The 20,760-nt window shown below is 42.3% G+C and overlaps 1 long non-coding RNA gene across 3 annotated transcripts in view; it reads left to right on the top strand.

Moving 5' to 3' along the window:
* Positions 1-20,760, top strand: part of LOC120101719 (uncharacterized) — a 128,695-nt gene that overhangs the window by 2,372 nt on the left and 105,563 nt on the right. For all 3 annotated transcript variants that reach the window (XR_010065410.1, XR_005502514.2, XR_005502515.2), the window contains exon 2: positions 5,118-5,175. This is a non-coding gene — a long non-coding RNA (uncharacterized LOC120101719). The remainder of the gene's footprint in view (positions 1-5,117; positions 5,176-20,760) is intronic.

Here is a 20,760-nt window from a genome sequence, read left to right as displayed (position 1 = left end):
AAAAGCTGGTTAGGGGTGAATGATAAGAGGAAGCACACTGTGCGTCTATGGAGGAAGTTTTGAGTTTGTTAACTCTAATGGAATCAATTAAATGAGAGTGACTGCATAGTGAATTTAACACTATTTAATAAATTATCTACAGCTTCTGTAGACCCATTGGATTTCACCTGAAGATATTCTAATTTCATTATTTGTTTTAAATCAATAATCTTAAGTCAATTGTAATTTGATTAAAATATTTGTTCATCACAATTTCTAAACATGATAGGAATTGGTGTGAGAGGAGAAAAGAATGCTTCTTCTACCCAAAGGCATACTTTCAAGATATCAAGAAATTTCACTAGGGTAGTGTGGATTATCTAAGACAAGTGTGTGAGCATCAGTAAACCTTTTGGCTTTCTCTAGAAAGGTAGCTTAAAGTACATGAAAGCAACAGCAAACAGCATCTATGGATCCTACTGAAGAGCCATTTTCCATGTGATCTGGGATAGATTAACAGAGATGAATAGCTTATACCAGATGAACAATTTTCCACCATCAAATTATGTTCATTAAACTACATTTTATGCTTCCTCATTATTGGATGAGAGGCCTGCTAAAATAGCAGTAACACACTCAGACTGGCTCTGGTTCCTGTTCTAATTCCCATTTTATCAGAATGATAACTTATGAGGCTGAACTAATCACTCATTAATTAATACTTGAAGCTCTCTTTGAGATAGAGCAAGCAAGGTGTGCTTTAATAATTCACCATGTTATTTGTGGAAGTCCTGGACTGCATCTCCTAAAGCATGCACCAGGCACAGACACTGAGTGGGCATTCAGACATATTGCCCTTGTCGGTAGTCCTTTCCCCTGAAATTTTTGACTATTATTAGGGTCTTAGAAAACTACAGAGTAATCAATTCCCTGGGGTGAGGAGGAGGGACTCATATGCTTGTAAATAAGTTCTCTATCTGAAGAGAGAATGGCTTATGTAGGGATACTAAAAACTAGGTGGGAAAGAAATAAAAACAAATCCGTGAAAAGCTAAGAAAAGGAAAGAAATTGAAAGGAAGAGAATAGGGAAGGGAAGATAGGAAGAAGGGAAAGATCTGGAGTAGATTTCATAGTGTTGATTCAACACTGTGTGCCAGGAGCGCAGAGCGGGTTCTGATGTTCACGTTGGATTTAGGGAGTAAAAGAGGGAACACTGAGTCTTGATTCCCCATGAACCAAAAACGATTGTATGACAGAAACAAAGTGATGAAGAGGGCCAGTGTGGTGGTTTGAGTGAGAATGGCCTCTGTCAGCTCTTTTATTTGAATTCTTGGTACCTGGTTGATGGAACTGTTTGGGAAGGATTAAGGGGTGCGGCCTTCTTAGAGGAAGTGTGTCACTGGGGTAGGTTTTCAAGATTTCAAAAGTCTGTCTGTGCCTTTCCCATTTAACTCTCTGTCTGACTCTTGTGATTGGAGATGTGCACTCTTAGCTACTGCCCCAGAGCCATACATGTCTGTCTGCTGTCATGCACCTGGCCATAATGATCACAGATTAACCCTCTGGAACTGTAAAGCCCAAATTGAACACATTCTTTTGTAAGTTTCCTTGGCCACGGTGCCTTTTCACAGCAAGAGAAAAGTAACTAAGACAACCAGCGAGGGCATCAAAACTGCTGTTCTTAGGCCAGTCACCAGCTGAGAAATGAGGGGTTTCTAGAGGGTTGCACTGTTATAGCATTACTGTGATTACAGAGTACATGAGTGCATGCCAAAGCAGCAAGCACAGCACTCAATAGTCCCTTCCCTCTAAGGGTTCCAAATGTTACCCACTCCTAAAGCGCCTCAGGGTCAATAACAGGGGAGGAAAGAAGTATGAGGCTTTTTCACAGTCCTTCCGAACTCTTAGCCTCTTCTTCAAACTACTACTCCTATCAAATTTTGTACTGTCCTGGGGAAATATTACTAGAAAAATATATTTTACAAAAGCAGATTCTTCTCTCATTCATACATCCTGAGTACAGTTTCTCCTCCCTCCACTCCTCCAAGATCCTCCCCCCCTTGCACTCTCCCTCACATCCATCTGCCCTTCTCCATTTCCCTTCAGAAAAGAGCAGGCCTCCAAGAGACAACAACCAAAGACGTAATAAGACAAGGTAAAAGGTTCAAGGCTGAACAAGGTGGCCTAACAGGAGGGAAAGAATCTAAGAGCAGGCAAAAGAGGAAGAAACACCCACTCCCATTGTTAGGAGTCCTACAAGAACATCAGCTAATAGCCGTAATGTATGCACAGAGATCTGAACCTGATAAGATCCATGCAGGTCCATTGAGAGAAGGGACTCAATGGAGACTTCCAATTAAGACTTCTCTTCACATACTGTCTGGCTGTGGGTCTCTGAACCCACTCCCATCTCTGCTGGAGGAAGCATCTCTGATGACAATTGAAAAAGCCGCCAATCAATGAGTACAGTAGAATATCAAGAGGAATAATTCCATTAATTTCTTTCCAGCTATGTTCAGCTTTACCCTTGGTCTCTGGGCTATATCAAATCTCCAGCCCATGACTATCCAGGCAGTGTAGAACATGGTCTCTCTCTCTCTCTCTCTCTCTCTCTCTCTCTCTCTCTCTCTCTCTCTCTCTCTCTCCCTCTCCCTCTCCCTCTCCCTCTCCCTCTCCCTCTCCCTCTCCCTCTCCCTCTCCCTCTCTCCCTCTTACTGTATGGACCTCAAGTTAAACCAGACCTTGTTTGGTCACTTCCACAAGTTCTTTCTCAGCATATCTTGTTGACAGGACAGATTGTAGACCAAGGGTTTTGTGACTGCATTTGTGTCCAAGTGCTTCTTTCTACAGCTTGAAGAGTATCTTCCAGCATGAAAGAGACCAGAATGTAAGCATGAAGGCTCCATGCAGGCACCAGCCCAACTCTGTACATTTAGTGAGCTGTGTGAATGTTATCCTCACCAATGGAGCCCCACTGGCAGTTTTAGGAGAGTGACCCTCTGTCCTAACATCAGCCTGAGTTGTTTAGGGATCTACATGAGACTCCTTTGGCCAACAACTCAGCTGAATACACCCAGTTACACTACTGGAAGCCTTGTCTGACTACAAAAGATGGCTAGTTCAGACTCTGTATCTTCCATTACTAGAAGTCCTCACTAGGGCCACCCTCATAGATTCCAGGAACTTTCCATAGCACTTGGTTTTCCACACCACCCTCCTGATGGCCCCCAATTCCATCTGTCTCTTCCCAAATGTTTTCCCTCCATTTATTTTCTCACCCCCAAACTGATCTTTCCTGCCCCTATTCCCGTCTGCCCAGTCTACCCACAAAATCTATTTTATTTCTACTTTCCATGCAGATCTATATGTTGCCCCCTAGAGCTCTCCTTTTTAATCTAACCTCTCTGAGTCTGTGGATTGATGATGTTTTTAGTAGTTCCATCCATTTCCCTACAAATTTCATGATGCCATTTTTTAAACAACTTAGTAATACTCCCCTATGTAAATTTACCACATTTTCTTTGCCATTCTATAGTTGAGAGACAGCTAGGTTGTTTCTGGTTTCTGGCTATTATGAATAAAGACATAATGAATATAATTGAGCAGGTATCCGAACATTCTTTAGGTATATGTCCAAGAGTAGTATACCTGGGTCTCGAGGTAGATTGATTTCCAACTTTCTAAGGAACTGACATATAGATTTCTATAGTGGCTATGCAGGTTTATACAGCCACCAGCAATAGAGGAATGTTTTCGTTGCTCCACATCCTTACTACACATGAACTGTCACTTGTTTTAATGATTTTAGTCAGACAAGTTGCCTGGGTCTGGCATAGCCACAGAAGGGACAGTGTGACACAGTCCCTGCCCCTGGAGCAGAGCCAGCAGGACATGGATCTTCTTGAGTACTGATGGCTGCTGTAGGTGTAAGGTTTCTTTGTATAAAAATATACATATTTTGCTTCATGTTCCTCCTCCCGAGAATGTTCCCCCTGCCAAGGTTAATGACTCCATGGTGAGAAACAGCATAATTTCAGTAAATGAGAATGTGCCTGGTATTCCTTAGCAAAATAGAAATGCTGTGACCTCCAGGAAAACCTTTAAGGCTGTGAGAAAGAACTCATAAAAACATGAGTTCAAGAATATATAAATCAGTGTAAGAACTGTTCTTTACAGAATTTCTTAACTATGCAAAATATAAGGCTGCAATATGAATTACGTGAGGGGCTGCACAGACCTGAAAAATAGAAAGGCAGCTGCACTAATGTGCCAGCTTAAATAAGGAGACATGATTTGATCAATAGATTAAAAAAACCTAAATCATGAACGTGAAAGGAATAGTCAAAAAACAAGAACTTGCTAAACTAAATACAAAATGTATGGTTCAAGTAATAAAGGGGTACCAGAAAGTGAAACGGAGCTGAATCCTGTGTTCAAGGAGTTACAGAGATTTAGGGAGTGGTGATCTCAGGACAAGTTCCCTTAAGTTCCACCTTTGCTTATTGTTTGTGTTTGCAATTGAATGAGGAGTAGTTTGGACGTTTTAATCTGGAATGAACTACAATCCAGAAATGGAGGGCACACACGTGATCCAAACCTTGAAGCTGGACGATACAGGCTTTTGATCCAGATCTTGAAGAATAGTGGACATGAAAAACTTAGGACCAGGTATGGTGGTACACACTTTTAATCTCAGCATTCAGGATACAGAGCCATACAGATCTCTGAGTTCAAGGTCTGTCCACAGAGCAAGTTACAGGACAGCCAAGCTTAGGCATTAAAGGAGTTGGAAAACAGAAAGCTGGTGACAATGTAATAGAACAAGGGGACCATGTTCCAGTTTCAGAAAGAAGCAGAACTTGGCAGCTTTGGCCATGTGGCTCTGTCTTTAGGTTCAAGGGGCTAAGGTCATATAATGCTGATTCCTGGGGTATTCAAAAGGGAACCTGGGGTAAAAGATCAAATTGATATGCAATTCCTAAGAAAGTAGCTTATGCAAAATAAAAGACTGAGCTTTGACCTGTAAGAGAGAACTACTTCTAGCTAAGAACTATCTCCAGCAGAGAACCATCTCTCCAGCAGACTATAGAGCTGCCAGCTTGTACGCCATTATTGACTCTGAGTCTTTTCTTCCACAGCTCCTAATACCCCTTCCTCAGGATCTTCTCTCAAGCTGAGGCAGATTTTCACAAACAGGTACTATATGAGTTTTGATTTGCATTTCTCTGATGGCTAAGGATGTTGAACATTTCTTTAAGTGTAAAAACACATTTTTAATAATTAAATATAGTTAGTTATTTCTTCCTTGATTGCCCTGAGGATATGAAGTACTGTCTCTACTCCCCATCACTCACAGTACCTGGGCAGGATGCAGTCTTCCTGATACCCTAGTCAAAGACTTAAGGCCACTAGGTCTTCTTTCTTCACTGATTTTTGTCCTTGCAGGGTCTATTAACCTTCCCTGCACTCGCATTTTATTAAAACTCCCTTAAGCGTTCTTCTGATCTCCTGTTGGTTGCTCATCTGAGAAGGTGCTCTTGGGGAGTCCGTGCCCATCTTGACCAATGTGCTTCTCCAGTTCTCAGCCCAGTGAGGGTTTTCAGTGGGGTTCTAACTTCCATTCCCCTGTTTAGCCCCTTTCCTAGGCTTGTTGGCCTCTCCCAACTTCCTCTAAGTGCTCGATTAAGCCCTCGAGCACATGTTATTGGATTATTGCCATTTGTCATTGATTTGTACGTGTTCTATGGTAAGACCTTTATCTTTTCCACACTTTGAGGATTGCTATTCATTCTGTAAGCAGTGGCTCCGTTAGAAAGGTTTTCATTTTGATGAGGTTCGATTTATAATACGTTTTATGTTTGATGCCTTTTACAAAATCATTTTGACTATTGCAAAATAGTAAATAGAATCTCATCGTTCTTTCTAGAAATGCCTTGTTTAGGTTTTACAGTTAGGTTTAGCATTAATTCCAGATTAATTAGTGGGTCAATCGCGAGGTAAGGATGGACACCTTTCCTAAAATGGACACTCACTTGTTTTCTTACCATTTGTTGAAATGAATGTCCTTCCTTAACCAAATCTCATTGGGTTGTTTATTTAGTATCACGGCATCGTGTTCATGCCATTGTATTAATGTCTCGAGGCTTCCTACTGTTGCATTTATCTCTTTATCGATCATTACCTGCATACCTCACTGATTTGAATGACAGCCAGGGCTCTGCTTTGGAATAATTTTTGTTATTGTTCCCTCCTCAAGAGCTTCTGGACAATAGAAGCAGGAGTTTGATAAAAAATAAATAAATAAATAAATAAAAGACTTTGACCCTCAGAAACCATCATCTGCTGCTCTAAGGAAGCAAAGAAAAGCCTTTGCAAAGGTTCTGAGCAACCAGCTACAAATGCAAGCTTGGATGCACCAGATGCAGCTGGAACTCTGCAGCCTCTCCCAGTGAAAGCTTTGCTAGCAGAAAAGGGGTCTCTGTGGTGCCTGTGAGGGGTGATGGTACAAGAACAGTAAGGCTGGGAGGGACAGGTGGGTTGTTTTTGTCACTAGCAAAACCCTAAAGTCAGGAACGGTATACCAGGCTCAGGAGGCCTGGAGCACAGAGTCCCTACACAGAATAATTCCAACAGCAAAAGCTGGCCTCAACTTTCCAACTCTGCCTAGCAACTTCCAGACTTCTATTCTTCCAGCTTACCTTCAAGTCTGCTTTCATTTTGACAATTTCATACATGTATAGAATGTATAATTATATCCCCCATTGCTCTGTTCCCCCTCCCTCTCCTCCTTTTCTCCTTTCCAACCCGTTCTCCCACTTACGTGCACGTGAAGCGGGGAGAGGGGCGCACAGGTCTTCAGCAGGCAGCCGCAGCAGCCGTGTGTTTATGACTGCAAGGGTTATATTGTACCCAAAGGACATGATTGCATCGCATTCCTCTCTAGACTTGGACCTTGAAAATGCCCCCCTCCCCCTACCCACAAAACTATTCACAGCAGCCCATTCCTAAAGCTGAAGTGAGCCTTGCTTGCCGTGCATGTGACTGTGTCTTCAGTTTGCTATTAACCCTGTCCCCTGCAGAGGCCTGCAGAGAAGCACCCCCCCCCGCCCCATGCAGAGCTTTAAGTGACACAGTTCTTTCTGCATGTCACCAGAGTAAGTGTCATTGTATTGTAGTCTTCCCCAGTGAATATTTAAACCTTACAAACCAGGGGCAGGAACAGGGTTGAGTTAACCGAATTCTACTTGGGCATTCACTAGCCTGTACAGAAACACTCTGGTGGCAGTTAGGTACATGCTGTTCCCTGTACTCTTTGGCCGTGTATTATTTTTAGTGCAAGACATTAATATTTATCAACAGGTATGACCACAGAACACCACTTTTATGCTTGCACAGCAAGCACTTTATGTACTGAGTCATCTTCCCAGCCCCCCCAATTTAAACTTAAAATATCCCCAACTCATGCATTTTAAAGACCCTGTTCCTTAGGAGACAGGAGTGGTGCCCCTGGCTTGTATGAACCTTGTGCTGATGGCTCTCGTGTGGACCCCTATACTGACTCAGGATGGACAGTGTTCTGCTTGCACAGTCCCAGAGTGTTTGCCTACAGCTTCCTGCACCCCCATTTGCACTTGTAAAACCATACTTTTTACTTATACATTCTTGGTCAGCCATCAATGCTCAGCTCTAGTCACCAGTTTGAGGAGGAATTTCCATGTTTAGTTTGGATTTTTCCCTTTCTCACTTCCTTTAAAGCATTGTTAGCACTTGTCAGAGAACTGATTGTGACATCTTTGGTACTACCTACCAATTCTAGTTATCGCTTTAAGTGTTAACTTTTCATCCTTCAACTGCACTGCTGTCTTCTCCCAGGTAGCATGGACTCTATGCTATGGGCACTTCTGTAACTGTTCAATCATACCGAACTCTAATGAGAGCAAAGGTACTTAGAGCTGGATCAATTGATTCTCTGGCCACTCTCATCCCAGCCTGTGGTTTTGCTCTCATTGTGGTAGTACTGGCTGTGATTGCTGACTTGTTTAAAGGATTTTAATTGAGGCGGGACCCAGTTGACATGAAGGAATGTTTGTTCACAGAGACATGAGCAGAAAGTGGAGTCCCATCAAAATGCCTGTCACCACGCTGTAGAGATTATTTTCCCCATGTCTTGGATTGTCTGGTGTTCTTAAACCATGAAGAGAAATGTGACACTTCGGAAGTCCTAAGTGACTTTCTTCCCTTCAAAAATTATTTCAGGCTTGGCTTCCCAGCAATTCAGAGGCCATTTCTGTTTCTATTGGGATCATGCTTTGCATTTTTATAGTCTTTAAGCATCTCTTTACATACAAGGTCTGTTCATCTCCTGCAATGACCCCATGATCTGAGCAGGGTGAATACAGTGCAGTCAAATGCATTAAACCATTCAGAAGCTGAAACAAAATTAGCTGAAACAGCAAAACTGTGGCTCAGCCTAAAATCTCCTTCCCACCAATCCAGGAGACTCTACTACGTTCAGAGCCGCATAGACTGTGAACTCCTTTTGTGTGTATTTAATCAGACCAAGGAAGACATTTAATTTGTAAAACATTGAGATGTTCTTCTGCTAGGGAGTTTCCTAAAGAAAATATGACCATATATTCAACACCTAGGTTTATTGTTTTATAATTGTTATAAACAATTGTTTTATATTTGTTATAAATAAATACCAAATACACACACACACACACACACACACACACACACACACACACACACACACACACAAAATATCTTCTTGCTTTGCCCCCAAAATTGCCTTTCAGAGATAGCACCACTCTTTTAGTTTGCACAGATGCCATGCAAAATGCCACAGGCTGGAAGACATAAATGAAAATAGTACTGTCTAACAGTCGTGGGGACTGAAAGCCAAGATCAAAGCACCAACTTTAATTTCTGACTATAGGGAGTGGTGGTGGTGGGGTTATTTCTGGCTTGCACATGGCTGTCTTTGCTGCATTTCCACATGGAAAAAGGTAAGGACAAAGACAACAAGCTCTATTGTGTCTCTTCCTACAAAGACATTGAGCTTACTACCATAAAGAAAAGGTAGTGAATGACTACCCAACCTCCTGCTAAAATCACTAAATCCAATAATTTCTCAAAGGCCCAAGAAAAAAATATTATCTCCTTGGGAATTAGATCTTCAGCATATGAATTTTCAAGGAATGTAATGTATGGTATTTCACTTCTGTTGCCCTGAAGTCTATGTTGTTCTCATATGCAAAATATGTTTACTCTATCTCAGTAGACCCCCAAATTATAACTCATTCCAACATTAACTCCAAAGGCTTAAGTCTCAGCTAACTATCATCTAATCCAGATATGGATGGGACAATTTCAAAGGCTTTGAATTCTTCAGCAGTAGACCTGAAAAGCCAAATGGGGGATCTGATTCTGAAACACAAAAACATGACAAGTCTGGATAAACATTCCCTCAAAGCAACTACCAGAAGGAAGTAATTATAACAAGTCCAAACCCCAAATTCCATTAGCTCATGAGTGTCACATGTGACCTGTTTTGGCTTTGTGTCCTGTCTTCCAGACCTGTTGCAGTGGCAGTATCACACTCATGGCTCCAGAAGACCTCCTGCCCCCTTTGCCCTACCTATCCTACTAGAATCAAGATGGGAGCCACTATTAACTGTTACTCACTGTTGGACTCATTTTCTGTCCTTCTGGAAGTAGGTCATGTTTATATCTGTCAAAGCCAAGAACTCTTGGTAGCCTGATTCTTTGTCTTCCCTTCCTTCTTTCCTTCCTTCCGTCTGTTTTTTCTTTCTTTCTTTCTTTCTTTCTTTCTTTCCTCCATCTTTTCTTCCTTATATCTTTCCTTCCTTCTATCCATCCATTCATCTTTCCTTCCTTCTGTCTATCCTTCTTCCCTTCCTCCCTTCCTTCCTTTCTTCTCTCCTTCCTTCCTTCCTCCTTCCTTTCTCCCCATTCCTTTCCATTCCCACTAGCAGCGTTTCTGTTCACATAACCCAGCACAGTGTTTATCACACGATTGCTCCAGTACTCCTTTGGCACCAATCAGTAAGGCTTAGCTCAGCTTTTCAGTGGGATGCTCACCTTCTCAGACTGGGGTATACTGAATCCTATTTCAAAAAGTAGAAGTGTGTCTGTAAGGCACACACAGTGGCTGGTCCCATCTCTGGAAAGTTGCTTTAGTGCATCCTCATCTTGCCAAAGTTCCCCTTAAACCCATTCTTCTCATGGCTATCAAAGTGTAAAAGGGAAAATCTAATTATTTTCCATAGTTAGTGACCCTCCTTCAGCAAGATAATGACTGATCCTGCTGCTTAAGACCCTCCCTTGCCTGGATCTCTCTAGCTTTACTACTTCTAAACTTGAACTATATTTTATACTAGATCCTGTCTGTCCAGTCACATTATTATTGAATAAAGTCACTAAGAATGATAGATCAGCTAATACTGAACCATTGCTCTTAGGGAAATTTTGGGTTTATGTTCTTAGAAGCCTAACCAATCAAACACCTTCTTGGCATGTGTGTGTGTGTGTGTGTGTGTGTGTGTGTGTGTGTGTGTAATCATTTGCATTGAATTCCAGTCAGTTGCACTATATAACTCACTCATGAATAACTCACTCATGAATAGAGTTTCCCTAATATCTATGTTTTCTGCATAAGACACATACAGCCTTTTCACTAGTGCTGGTAATACTGCAAGGGATGTAAACACACATCACATTTTGTTGTGAAATCACAACAACAAGGAAAGAAAGTGAGAAATGAGACACTACATAATCATGAAAAGGACACATGAGCAGCATGAGACTGGAGCAAAAAGACCAACTCTGTGCTCACTGTGCTGGGAAAGGTAATGTTGTATGACTAAACTACATATGTATATGTGTATGTATGTGTATATACATATGTGTGTATATATGTGTGTGTGTATATATATGTGTGTGTATATATATATATATATATGTGTGTATATGTGTGTGTATGTGTGTATATATATGTGTGTGTATATGTGTGTGTATAAATATGTGTGTATATATGTGTGTGTATATATGTATGTATATATATATGTGTGTGTATATATGTGTGTATATATATATGTGTGCATATGTATGTGTGTGTATGTATGTGTGTATATATGTGTGTGTATATATGTGTGTTTTGTGGTTTTCAAATGTATTTTAGCAAATAGATGAATTTGCGAATACAGAATCCACTGAAACAAGGAGCAACTGTCCTTGTAACTACATGTTCTCTGGTTCACCACTCTCCGCCTGTCTGTCTGAATCTACTTATGGGTGAGGATATCTGAAGGGAGAAGTGCTCCCTAGGAACAGCAGCAGTAAGAGCTTGTCCTGTTTCTGTGGAAATGAATCACTTCCCTCTGTGTTACATCCTCAGCCTCATGCTATACCGGCCAAGTACTGGTTCAACCAAATCTAAACTATAATACGGTCGTCCTTTTGAAGCACTAAAATAAGATGTAGAGCTTCCTTATCAGACTTGATGGCTTGAATGCCCAGGAATCACTGCTCATCACCTTACTTCTTAGAACTTGTGATTAAGGGAGAGACAGAAGCATCATTTTTCATCCAAATGTAGCATAGGACACTTTGTGGGCTCCTTGGGTAGTGAGAATTTCCAGCAGAGACTGCAGGCTCAGTCTGTTGCCTCTGGTTCTCACCTGTTGGAACTTTATTTTTCTTGCTAAAGTAAGAGCATATACTTTGCACATGTGAGTCTCACTCATCCACACAGAAATCCCATAATACAGGTAGGAATGTTTCTCCTATGGAGACAGTGAAATAAGGAACATACAGGATGATGGTGTGTGCTGTACCCACATTGGTTTGATCAGAGAAGCATGGCTAACACTATTATCCCGTCAGCTCTTAAAAATATACATTCCTGGGCAGGGCATCATATATCTCTCCTGCAATCCCATTCTCTTTGTTTTTCTCTTTAGTTACATAACAGATATAGACTTGAAATGTGCAAAGCAGTGCACTAGGAGTAACAAGCAATACAACAGCCAGTTGGATGGTATCCTCCCCCATAAACTCAGTGTCAGTGGTCTAACCATCCTGGGAAATAGGAAAAGCCTTGTGGAGAAGTGGACCTGCATTTGACTTGAGGAACAGTTATTACAGGGGAAGAACATGAGTAAAGGGATTAGAAAGTGGAGATCCAAAGAGGGAGATTAGGTACAAGGAAGATTGAGAATCATGAATTTTTTTAGGTCACCTTGGTACCGTAGTGAAATACTCTCAATAAAAGTGAAAATACAAAAACAGCAGAAGCAAACATTAAAACCAGGAAGGAGGATGGAGAGAGGCTGGGTGTACAACTGGATTAACATGTACAAAGCCCCGAATTCAAACCCTAGTACTGTATTTGAAAATAAAACCCATTGAATTGAATTTAAAAAGACACAGATGAGGTCGGGACATAGTAGCCATGGCTCATTTGTGATAATAACCTCATTACTGTGGTCAACACTTGCAGGTCATTAGAGAGACAGCTGAAGGGCAACTCAGTGCCTAAGGAGTGAGTAAAAGATTTACAGGTGCCAGTTAGGACACCATAATAAAACCCCACCAACTTGGGAGCTTAAACAAGAAAATTCTGTTAACAGTTCTGCAAGCTGGAAGTCCAAGGAAAAGGTATTGAGTGGACTGGTTTCCTCTGGCTTCTCTTCTGAGCTGAACAGCAGATGCCTTTATCCCCATGAAGTCTTTGCTCTGTGTCTGTCCAAATACCTTTTTCTTAAGAGGATACAAATTAGGTGTCCTTTAACCCACTTGCTCCCTTACAGACTCTACTCCCAAATGCAGACACAGTCTGAAACATTGGGGTTAGAATGCATACATTTTCAGGGAACACACTCTATCCCATACATGGATGGAGTCAGATGGGACATAAGAAGGACCTTGGGTGGCCACTTCAGAGGCTTTCCAGAAACTGTGGCAGGCAGTGGTCTGGGGCAGAGGCAAGAAAGTTCTATGATGAACATTGGTTGACTGTCTTTATTCCTCAGGAGGAAGACAAGAGTTCTGCAAAGCGTGCAGGGAGAACAAAAAAGGCACTTAGACTAACTCACCAAGCTCCCTGGACCCAAAGTCGTCACTTCTCACTGCCTCTCTGTAGAGGGAGGGTTGCTTCTGACAGCCCACCCACGCACAACAAAATGTCTCATTGCTCTGTGGGCTCCATGCATTTGCATCATATCCCCTCATGCCTGGAATCTGAACTGCGGCCAGGACATTCCTGAGTGACAGCTCCCATGAACTAATTATTAATGTTCTTGGCACTGAGGCTGGGTGGGCATTTATTCCCATTATCCAGGGCTGGTGATAGATGGGGCTTTCCATGGGCTGCATAATTTCTTCATTTCTCCATAAGTCTCTGCCTTCTGCTGGCATTTTAAGGAATGTATTTTTACAGAAGTTGGCACTATTCAGTAATTTTCCAGGAGGGCACATTGCCCAGGCCAGATGGACATATTTTTTTCTGGTTCCAGCTGGTAAGTCCTGTTTGATAAGATCCTATCCCATCCTACTTGAACAAGGATGCACAATTTGCTCGCAAGTTTGGGTAGTGAAAAATGACCCCAATGGCAGGTTGTGACAGAGGGCTGAGGTAGGAGGGCCACTCTGGGAACTACAACTATTGCCAGAGTCAGGAGCTCCACAATAACACACTTGATGAGTGCCAAAGAAGGGCATTTCTGAGCATACACTGTGGGACAGGCTGTCTCAAAACCCTGCCGAGTTCCTCCTTTACAGCACTGATAGCTCTGTTTCTCTCTGAATCTTTCCATGGTTGACAGAGAAGCCTGGTGTGGAGAGATCACTCCAATGTCCAATTTCACTGCATAGGATTATTTGCTATCTGTCATACAGTGCAGGTGTCAGCGCAGGTCCTCCTTTCAGGCTTCATCCTCAGCAGGAGTGTGCACACCACGCAAACCGACCACGTAACACTTGGTCGTGGTGCTCAGCACATGGCAAAGACCTCCCGGAAGGCAGTCCTTAGACTCCATGTATGGTTTCCCTTCCTTCACTTTTTGATAACCATGAGTCTAGAGGGGCTGAGACTAGACAGCACTTTCAAAGCAAACCACTTTACATTAAGAAGGTGTGCTGGGTGGTGGCACACACCTTTAGTCCCAGCATGCAAGAGGAAGAGGCAGGCAGACTGAGTTCAAGACCAGCCTGCTCCAGAGTGAGTTCCAGGACATCCAAGGTTACACAGAGAAACCATGTCTGGAAAACCCATTGGAAAGAGGGAGACGTAATGGCACCAACAATGAACTAAGATACCTGAATTTTTATTCCCTTTCTTCTCTGTAATTGGGCATAATTTTACATCTGTTGAACATTGATCATTTTTATATCTGCTCCCCAGCTATTTCCCTTTCTGATCTGGAGTCTGTGTGTGTTGGTAGGAAAGTGCCTCCTCTCTGAATTCTCTCTACTCATGCATTTCCTCTTTCCTTCTGGTGAGGATCCTGCAGCTGCACTTTTAGGCAGCTCTCTTGCTACAACCCCGTTATTCCTTTCGTGCCTTCCATGTGCTACTGCTAACAGCATGGTGGCAGTTTGACCATCTTGACACTCATCGGGCAATTGTCTTGACTTTTACTAGAAGACACCAGTGGAAAATTACGAAGAGAAAATGGCTTGTTCCCAGTTAGCAGATATAAAAGTGAAAGGAAGTCAAGACTAAGAGGTGTGTCAGAGCTACAGCTCTGGGAAGGGAAGTCAGCTTGTGCTTTTTTCTGAAACCTACAAAGATGAAAATGTCTGAGAGGAAGTCTTGAAAACGGCTACACAACCAAAGCAAACAAAGGTTAGCACCAGCCATAACAGGAAAAACAATAAATTAGACTCAACCCACATTTAATGCTTGTTCCATTCTGAATATTAATACAGCATACAAAACTCAACAAGAGGGGAAAAGTCCAATAATAAATGGGCAAAACATTTTTTAATTAGCTGCTCAGTAGAGAAGTAGAGACAGCAAGCATCACATGAAAGTGACATCAGTAAAGCGATTGATAGAGGTTTACACTGCTGCTTAGTCTCCCTCCTCGACAACATTGTTGGATAACTTCTAAACTGCCCACCAAACACTGGAAATTCCACTCCCAGGTACATGTTCAATAAAATTGAAAGCCTCTGTTTCTCTGTGTGTACCTCTCTCTGCTGTCCATCTGATTCCTCCCTATGTCTCTTTTGAGCACACACACATGCACACGCACAGAGAGAGAGGAGACAGACAGACAGACAGCTAGACACAGACAGACACATACAGACAGACACAGACACAGACACAGAGAGATAAAGAGAGAGAGATTTATGAAATTCATAGGCAAATGGATGGAACTGGAAAATATCATCCTGAGTGAGGTAACCCAATCACAGAAAAACACACATGGTATGTACTCACTGATAAGTGGATATTAGCCCAAATGCTCGAATTACCCTAGATTCACAGAACACATGAAACTCAAGAAGGATGACCAAAGTGCAGATGCTTCATTCCTTCTTTAAAAGGGGAACAAGAATACCCTTAGGAGGGGATAGGGAGGCGAAGTTTAGAACAGAGACTGAAGGAATGCCCATTAATAGCCTGCCCCACATGTGGCTCATACATATACAGCCACCAAACTAGATAAGATGGATGAAACAAAGAAGTGCAGGCTGACAGGAACCGGATGTAGATCTCTCCTGAGAGACACAGCCAGAATACAACAAACACAGAGGCGAATGCCAGCAGCAAACCACTGAAGTGAGAATGGGACCCCTGTTGAAGGAATCAGAGACTGAAAGAGCTGAAGGGGCTTGAGACCCCATGTGAACAACAATGCCAACCAACCAGAGCTTCCAGGGACTAAGCCACTACCCAAAGACTATACATGGACTGACCCTGGGCTCCAACCTCATAGGTAGCAATGAATAGTCTAGTAAGGGCACCAGTGGAAGGGGAAGCCCTTGGTCCTGCCAATGCTGGACCCCCAGTGAATGTGATTTTTGCGAGGAGGGCAGTAATGGGGGGAGGCTGGGGAGGGGAACACCCATAAGGAAGGGGAGGGGGAGGGGTTAGGGGGATGTTGGCCCGAAAACCGGGAAAGGGAATAACATTTGAAATGTAAATAAGATATACCCAATTTAATAAAGATGAGAGAGAGAGAGAGAGAGAGAGGGAGAGAGAGAGAGAGAGAATTCTAGCAATGACTTTATTTATAATCCTCAAAAGTGGAAACAAACCTATTGGCCAGTGACTGATAGACAAAGTCGTCATTGCATAAAATGGAACATGACTCAGCAACAAAATGTGTCAACAGCAAGAGCAGTGTAGATGAATTTCAAACATCATGGTACATGAGAGGTGACAAATTCTAAAGGCTGTGAATTTTATAGTGCCATGCACATCATATTGTGGATGAGGCAAAATTAAATCCAGAAAAAGAAGGCCAATAAATGCCAAGGAAGTGGGTAGGTGTCCATAAAAGGTATCAAGGATGTTTTGGTGTAATGAACATTTTACACATTGCAAATTGCCATGGATACTGAAACTATATACACTTGTCTTATACAAGATTCACACAAATGCAACCCCACAAAAGAACAAATGTTAATGTAGCACCCATGCTACATTTTAAACCTTTAAATTATAAACATAACAGACTTTGTGACAAATACGCTACTTTTTTTAAGGATTTACTTATTTATTGTATACACTGTAGCTGTCTTCAGACACATCAGAAGAGGGCATTGGATCTCATTACAGATAGTGGTGAGCCACCCTGTGGTGGGACTTGAACTCTGGAAGAGCAGTCAGTGCTCTTAACCACTGAGCCCACAAATACACTATTTTATATTTATTTTCCTCTGTCAAATCCCTCTCAAGAAGGTCCTTTGTCCTTAGATGTTGCCTAGTAGCTCAGAAATGTAGAGGAAATAACTGTGGTCTTCACTCATGTTGTGTGAGTCTTAGAAGGAAACACAGTAAAGGCAGACTTGGGAGAATGGCTCGTGTTGTAAAGGAAATGAGATGAGACAGTCATTTACCAAGGATGGGCAGGAACTGAGGCCTGAAGAGCAAGTAACTAGTTAGAGGGAGATGTTCCCCAAATGGAAACAGCAGAGGCTAGAATAGAACAGCAGCCAGGGTCTAAGGGGAGAGCACGTGTCCTCCTCCTTCACAGCTGCAGCCAGCTGGACATCACCCACCCAGCACCACCCCCTCAGAGAACTGAAAGAAGCCTGGTCCCCTGACCCACTTCTCTTGTGACACAGGCAGCTAAGAAATATTTGATGACTTTATCCTTTCTCACAGACACAGGGCATGGAAAATGCAGAGGAAATAGAAGTCAGTCACCATTAGGTAGACACCACTGAGACACTGGTTCAAGGCACGAAGCTTCGATGAGGTGAAAAGGTTAATGTGCAGACCTGTGATGAGGAATGGGGCATTTGCGTGGTCGCAAGTACTTTTTCTTACAACGGGTCATCGAAAGAAAGTGGCAGCAACAAGGAAGGCACCTTGTGGACATCACATTCCCAAGGAAAAGCTTCAGAGACCTGATGTAGGCCTGTGGGTTGCAAGCAGGCATTCTTGATCTGATGAACTGAAAGGGCAGAGTGCCATGTGGATGGCAGTCCTGTCATTATAGATTACCATAGTCAGGGAGGATTAAGACACAGTCATTTCCTTTTCTGTGTCCCTCATTCTGGGATGTCAAGGTCAAGAAGCAGTTGATCTGATGGCTGGTGGGGTTGTGCTTCCTGCTTAGCCTGCAGATGGCCAAATCCCTGCCATGTCCTCACACAGTGACAAGTGAGGAAACTAGCTCCCGTGTCTCTTCCTGTAAGGGCACTGACTGTATTCTCAGATTTCTACCTCACTGCAAATTTACTTTCCAAAATATTCAACCTCCCCAAACCATCAGATCGGGCATTAGAATTGCATTCTAAGGGTTTGGCGGAGGCGGGGGCACAATTCAGCCTCTAAAAATGCAGAGCCTTGCTCTAGTTCTGATAAAACATGAAATAGATCCAAATCAAAAGGGGCTGCTCGCAGTAACAGATCTGCATATTTCAAAGATTGTTGGGTTTAAAAGAAAGAACAATTATCAGAGATGGGAGACCAAAGAGACCATGTGGCAAGCAGCAAGATGGGATTCTGCATAGGAATAATTCCAACAAACCCTGTCATTGTATTGAATGTACCATGTCAATGTCATTTCTTAATGTCCGTCATTGTACCCAAATCATGCAGCCTTAACACTGAGAAAATTTTAATGATGGGTATAAGAAAATTCTCTGTGATGTACTTGTAATCTTGATAATGTTTTTCAAAAGCTCCATGTGTTCTGAAAAGAATATGGCACAAGAGCATCCCTCCAACAATCAGCTGTCCTCTGTTCCTTCTCATTGGAAGACAAGCCTGATAGTATCTTTCTGTGCTGAAGAATCACGGAATAAATGTTTCAAACGCTCTAACCAATTCCCATTTCTAAAGGGTTTTAGACTCCCAGAGATATCCATAAAGCTTTGCCATTGCCTTACTGGGTAGGTGCTATCAACACCTTGAAATGTTAACAGTTCAGCCCCACATGCTACAGAGTAGATGTCTGTTGTGCTTAAAAATCAGAGATGACTCCTCCCAGTGGAAGACTTTTTGGCTTCAGACTAGGAACTGACAGATTGAATCAAGATTCTGCACAATAGCGAGAAATTGGTGCTGTGGTTCACACTGGCTACGTCACCGTCAGTCTTCCATAGCAACAGTAAGACAGGCTTTCTTAAGTGTATCTGGACTCTGTTCAGCTTGCTTGGACACTGGGGTTTTGTTGTCTGTCTAAAGAATTGAAGGACAAGCAGAAAGAGATTTCTTCTATCAATAACCTCTAATACATAAAGCTCCAGTGAGTTTTAAGATCTGATTACACTTAGAGTACAGAGAAGGAAACTGGCTGGTTCCCAAAGTGAAGGATTCTTAATACTGTGGAGTTCCTAGTCCAGTAACCTTATGCTCAGGTTAGCTTGGGATTTAGAAATACAAATGCAGAAGTGAGCTTTCTTGAGTGAATCAGCTCCTAAGAAGGATGAGAAACTTTGAAATGTATATATCTTGGTACTAGGTATCTTAAAACTAATTATAAGTATCATTTGGAAATGGCTGCAGTATATACAGTGTTTTAGTTTCCTCAATAATATAATAAAACATCAGACTAAAGCAATTTAATCAGGGAATGGAGATAGCTCAGGGAGTAAAGTTCTTGCTGAACAAGAATACTCATGTTCAGTTTTCAGCATCCAATTAAAGAGCCAGATGTGGTGATGCACATCTGTAATCCCAACATTAGGGAGGCAGACACGAGTGTATTCCGTGGGCTGATAGGCCCACCAGCTAATCGCAGTCAGTGATCCCAAATGCCAGCAAAGACTCTGTCCCAAAAGTATCAAGGTTCATAGCTTTTGAAGAGCAATACACAAGGCTGACCTCTAACAACACATATGTTTACACCTGCCTACACTCATGTGCACCAAGGAGAGAGAGGGTTTCTTATGTTTTACACTCTGAATGTACTGCTTTAGGGCAGGGAAGGCATTGGGGTAAGAGGCAGTTGGTCACATTTCGGTTACAGTTATGATGCAGAGAGAAACAAACACTGATGCTCTGCTGGCTTTCACTCTTTTAGTCCTGTTTGGAACACAGCCCATGGAAAGGCATCCTCCAAATAAGGGTGCATCTTGCCACCTCAATTAGCCCAATCTAAAACCTCCTTCACAATCATTGGCCAGAGTTTTATCTTCTGTATTACTCCAGAACCTGTGAAATTGACAATAAATAAATATATGTGTATAATTATTTTATGTATATTTATTTAATAGTATATGTTTATTAATATCAGAGTTGTGGGTTATTAAAAATGGGTATAATCTTATATCGTGATGCTTAATGGGCTACTGCCCTAATAATGGAAATTTCTAAGTTTGAAACCTTAAAGTATATTTTAAGCCTTGTTTATCTCCAGAAGTTAAAAAATATACATTCAGGTGATCTAGAGCATTCATTGCAGATTTCTACTCAAGAAAAAGAAAAACTTGTGGTTATACAACCTCTACACTAGCACTTCTAGGTTAGTTGTTTTTTATTTTTATTTATTCACTTTATATTGAGGCTACTGTCCAGTTCCTCTCCCACAGTCCTTCTCCCCTTCTTCTCTGAGAGAGTGGAGGCTCCCCTGGGTACTGCCCCCTAGACCCTGGCACATCAAGTCTGCAGGGTTAGGTGCTTCCTCTCCCACTGATGCCAAACAAGGTAGCCGATTAGGGGAAGGGATTCCTCAGATAGGCAACAGCTGTAGGGATAGTCCTGCTCCAGATGGGATTCTTCTGAACCCACACGAAGACTGAGCTGTGCACCTGCTACATATGGATGTGTTAGGAAAGGGGGCACTTGCTATGTCCAGCCCGTGTATGTTCTTTGGTTGGTGTTTCAGTCTCTGAGAGCCCACAAGGGTCCAGGTTAGTTGACTTTGTTGATCTTTTTATGGAGTACTTATCCCCTTAGGGGCCCTCAATCCTTCCTCCTATTCTTCCAAAAGAGAACCCAAGCTCCATCCAATGTTTGGTTGTGGGTGTTTGCATCTGTCTGAGTCAGCTGCTGGGCGGAGCCTCTCAGCAGACAGCCATGCTAGGCTCCTGTCTGCAATCATAACTGAGTATCATTACTAGTGTCAGGGA

The sequence above is a fragment of the Rattus norvegicus genome, chromosome 3, assembly GCF_036323735.1.
Source record: "Rattus norvegicus strain BN/NHsdMcwi chromosome 3, GRCr8, whole genome shotgun sequence".
Lineage (NCBI taxonomy): Eukaryota > Metazoa > Chordata > Mammalia > Rodentia > Muridae > Rattus > Rattus norvegicus.
This window is presented reverse-complemented; position numbering and strand designations above follow the sequence as displayed.